The sequence below is a fragment of the Alosa alosa genome, chromosome 4 (genome assembly GCF_017589495.1).
Source record: "Alosa alosa isolate M-15738 ecotype Scorff River chromosome 4, AALO_Geno_1.1, whole genome shotgun sequence".
NCBI lineage: Eukaryota > Metazoa > Chordata > Actinopteri > Clupeiformes > Clupeidae > Alosa > Alosa alosa.
In genome coordinates, this window is record NC_063192.1 from 22818632 (window position 1) to 22823631 (window position 5000).

A 5000-nucleotide genomic window follows, 5' to 3' on the forward strand; every position below is an offset into this window, starting at 1 on the left:
GCTAATAAATCAACAATGAGTTGAATTGAATCCACATTCCCCTGCATGTCGCCTGTCATGGCTTCTCTGAAAGGGTTCAAACATAAACAGTGCATTTCAACAGCGGGCCCCAGAAACTACAAACACAAACAGTAGGTCTACATATCTCCACAGAGGAAGAAAGAAAGACAAAACCATCATGCCAAGCAGCAGAATGTCTCCTTTTATGGTAAGACTGAGAGGATGTTTCTTAAAAGGAAGGAGACATAAAATCCAACTTCTGGTTTTAATGGTAGGATTAATATTTGGCCATAACATGGGACAGTTTTTTTGAGAAGGCGCAGTTACAATAATTGGGCCCAGGGGGTCAGTGGAGGGGACAGTGATGTGCCTCGTCTCTGTCATCATGGGAGAGTGTCAGACAGCAGGACGTGTGCACTGAAAGTCTCTTCTTTTCTTATGATCCTAAATGCCACTGACAGGGGTGTATGAGAGTCTGTGCATATGCAAATGTGTGTGTGTGTGTGTGTGTGTGTGTGTGTGTGTGTGTGTGTGTGTGTGTGTGTGTGTGTGTGTGTGTGAAAGAGAGAGAGAGTTTTTAATCAGACATCGACAGATGGCCACCAGGTCTGTGTGTGTGTGTTTGTGTGTGTGTGTATCTGTGTCTCTGTGTGTGTTTCTGTGTGTGTGTGCGTTTGTGAGTGCTCGCCTGCATCTCTGAGTATTGCTTGTTGATACTGCATTGTGTGTCTAAGGAGTAGCTACTTCTCTGGAATTCAGGTAAGACATTTTACAGTAAAATGTCCCCATATCAACAATCTGACCTCAAATTCAAAGCATACCAGAAACAGCAACATGATATTCACGTGTGTGTGTGTGTGTGTGTGTCTGTGTGTGTGTGTGTGTGTGTGGCGCACAGCCGCACACATGTGTTGGTTCACAGAGCAACTGGTGGTGTGTGTGTGCAGTGTTGTATGACAGACAGACAAGAGTCTGGGCAGCTGTGATGGAACAGCAGAAAAGACTTAACTCTGACAACAGGCTTTTGTGCTGTCCAGCACAACTGGACACTGCACACACACACACACACGCACACACACACCACTCGGTCAAAACAAATCCGCATTGGACACAAATGTATAGGATCAGTTCATGTATACACACACACGTATTTGCCCTCACACACACACACACACACACACACACACACACACACACACACACACACACACACACACACACACACACATACACACACACACACACACAACTGTTCATGTGTTCATGCACACACACCATTTAGTCATTAAAGTCTAATGTGCAAACACACTTGCTCACTTTCACTCAAAGAATGTCTTAAATACCTTCTCAGATTATATAGGCCACACAAACATGTGTGCACTCTCACACACACACAGACACACACACAGACACACACACACACACACACACACACATAACCCTAAGGCCTAAATACACTATTCCAGTGGTGTTGGATTACTTCTGACAACACGCTTTACTGTCAAAACAATATCTGAACACACTGATGAACAACTTTCTAAATGAAACAACTTTCTAAAACAAACAGAACACAAGTCTTTAGTGCCACAAGTTTATCTCTTTCTCTCTCTCTCTCTCTCTCTCTCACACGAACGCGGCTCTTAGTGAACTGTACCAGGCTGTCAGTGAACAACAGACGGCACACCCAGACGGTTTCACCATCTTCACTGGAGATTTTAACCATGCTGATCTAAAAACTGTACTTCCAAAGCTACACCAGCATGTTGATTTTCCAACAAGAGGAGATAACATCCTGGACCTGGTCTACACTACACACAAAGGAGCATACAAAGCCACCCCCCCTCCCCCACATTGGACTTTCAGACCATATCACTGTTATGCTAATGCCCGCATACAGACAAAGGGTAAAAGCGAACAAACCGGTTCGTAAGCAGGTAAAAGTGTGGCCTGAGGGAGCCTCCGATGCTCTTCAAGACTGCTTTGACACAACAGACTGGGAAATGTTTAAGCAGGCAGCCACTACAACAACCGGACAGACATAGAGGAGTATACAGACACTGTAACCTCTTACATCACCAAGTGCATCGATGATGTGACCCACACAAAAAAGACATCATCACTGGCTAACTGGAAGCCATGGCTGACAGGGGATGTCCTCAGGCTGCTGAGGGCCAGAGACAAAGCCTACAGAGCTGGGGATGAAGCTGGCATGAAAACAGCGAGCCAACCTGTCCCGTGGCATCAAGGAAGCAAAAAAGGAATACACTCACAAGATAACCACCCACTTCAAAGACAGCAGGAACTCACAAAGCCTATGGCAGGGCATTCAGGCCCTCACGGACTACAAGCCCAGCGCCACAGAGCTGTGAGAGCAACATCCCTCTGCTCAACAACCTGAACGCTTCTTTGCTCGCTTTGAAGCACAAAACAGCACCTGCCCACAGAAGACCCATCCCCTCTACATGAGCAGCCCCTGTGCCTCTCTGCCGACAGCGTGAAGAGGACACTTGCTGCTATCAACACCCGCAAAGGCAACAGGTCCAGACAACATCCCAGGTCGTGGCGCTGAAGGACTGCGCAGGGGGGAGCTTAAGGATGTCTTCACAGACATCTTTAACACTTCCTGAAGCAAGCCATCGTCCCATCATGTTTCAAAGCTGCCACCATCATACCTGTACCGAAGAAAACTGCTCCATCCTGCTTCAATGACTACCGCCCTGTGGCACTGACACCCATCATCATGAAGTGCTTTGAGCGGCTTGTCATGTCACATATCAAAGCCATTCTCCCCCACCCTGGACCCCTTCCAGTTTGCATACCGAGCCAAACGGTCTACAGAGGATGCAATCTGCTCTGCCTCCACCCGGCCCTCACCCACCTGGAAAAAGAGACTCATATGTGAGATTGCTGTTTATAGACTTCAGTTCTGCATTCAACACCATAATACCACAACAACTCATCTGCAAACTTGACAAACTGGGACTCAGTACCTACCTCTGCAACTGGCTACTGGACTTCCTCTGTCAGAGGCCCCAAGTAGTGCGTGTTGGCAACAATACCTCAAGCAGCATCACACTGAGCACAGGGGCCCCAAGGCTGCGTGCTCAGTCCGCTGCTCTTCACCCTGCTGACGATGACTGCACTGCAACCTACAGCAACAATCACATAGTGAAATTTGCTGACGACACAACTCTGGTGGGTCTCATCACCAAGGGCGGCCGAGACTCAATACAGGTTGGAGGTCGACCATCTGACCACGTGGTGCAGGGACAACAACCTCCTGCTGAACGTCAGCAAGACCAAAGAGATTGTTGTTGACTTCCGGAGAGGTCACACCCAACACCTGCCACTGACCATCGACGGTGCTGTGGTGGAGAGAGCGAAGCAGCACCAAATTCCTGGGGTGCACATCAGTGAAGACCCTCCTGGACCACCAACACTGCATCACTGGCTAAGAGAGCTCAGCGCCGCCTGTACTTCCTCGCGAAAACTCAGGCGAGCAAGTGCTCCACCAGCCATCATGACCACATTCTACCGAGGCACCATTGAGAGCATCCTATCCAGCTGTATCGCTGTGTGGGCGGAAGCTGCACTGAATACAACAGGGAAAGCCCTGCAGCGCATAGTGAAACACAGCTGGAAGGATCATTGGTGCTTCACTCCCCTCCCTGAAGGACATTTTACACCACCCACCTCACCCGCAAGGCGACCAAAATTGTGAGTGATGCAAGTCACCCGCTCACAATCTGTTTGATCTACTGCCCTCTGGGAAGAGGTACAGAAGCCTGCTGCTCCGCACTACCAGACTCACCAACAGCTTCATACACCAAGCTGTAAGGATGCTGAACTCTCCCTCCCTCCCCCTCCACCCTCAGCTACATAACACCCTGGACATTGGACCCACAATGGCCGCCTGCACTACTCCACCTGCACACTTGAACACTTGCACACTTGTACACTTTACAACTTGGTGTTGTTGTCCTGAAAACACAACACTTCTGCTGCTCTTACAATAACTTGCACCACTATGCCACTTTCTTTATTACTTAGGTCAAACAGTATTTTATAGTATTTTACAGTATTTGCACTAGTATTTTATTGACTGTCTATGCACAATTTCAAAAAATTTTGCTGCTCTTATTTTTTCAATTATTATATGTGCCCTCTTATTCACTTATTTACTTACTTTTTTGTTTACTTGAATGTTATGTTGTCTGTGGACTTAAAATTGGTCAAATATGTCTTGTCTTCACCGTGGGATAGTGAGAAACGTAATTTCGATCTCTTTGTATGTCTGGAACATGTGAAGGAATTGACAATAAAGCTGACTTTGACTTTGACTTTGACTTTGACTTTGACACACACACCCAAACACACAAACAGAGAGAGAGAGAGAGAGAGAGAGAGAGAGAGAGAGAGAGAGAGAGAGAGAGAGAGAGAGAGAGACACACACACACACAGAAAGAGCAGGAGAGCAGACAGCTCACTGCGGTGGGACACACTGGAGCTGCTAGTTTCCCTGCAGCCAATGACCCACAATGCCCCTCTCTCCCCTCCTATCCCATGGAGCATTGTGTCATTCCAAGCCGTGGCCAATCACAGCGCTCCGTTTCTGTTTGGGTTCAAGAGGCCTGCTCTCATCTGATTTGCTTGCCTTCTAAACAAGCTGAGATATAGCCTGAGACAGCATCCTAGCTACCAGTGTCAGTCTCCTGAACATATTCAACTATAAGATGTGAGTGTGTGTGTGTGTGTGTGTGTGTGTGTGTGTGTGTGTGTGTGTGTGTGTGTGTGTGTGTGTGTGTGTGTGTGTGTGTGTGTGTGTGTGTGTGTGTACTTTCTCAGACTTTTCATGACGCGTGCAGGGTCAAAAAAGCTGTTTGGCGACCATTTCACTCTGAAGACAACACGCACCACCGCAAGGAGCCACACACACACACTGATTAAGTCTGTCCACATCTAAGCATGACTGCTGCACTAGAGAGCTAACTCTGCCTGAC

General features: G+C 47.7%; 1 protein-coding gene across 1 annotated transcript in view; it reads right to left on the bottom strand.

The window, feature by feature from the left end:
- Window positions 1-5000, bottom strand: part of plxna2 (plexin A2) — a 151136-nt gene that overhangs the window by 115078 nt on the left and 31058 nt on the right. The window lies entirely within an intron of this gene.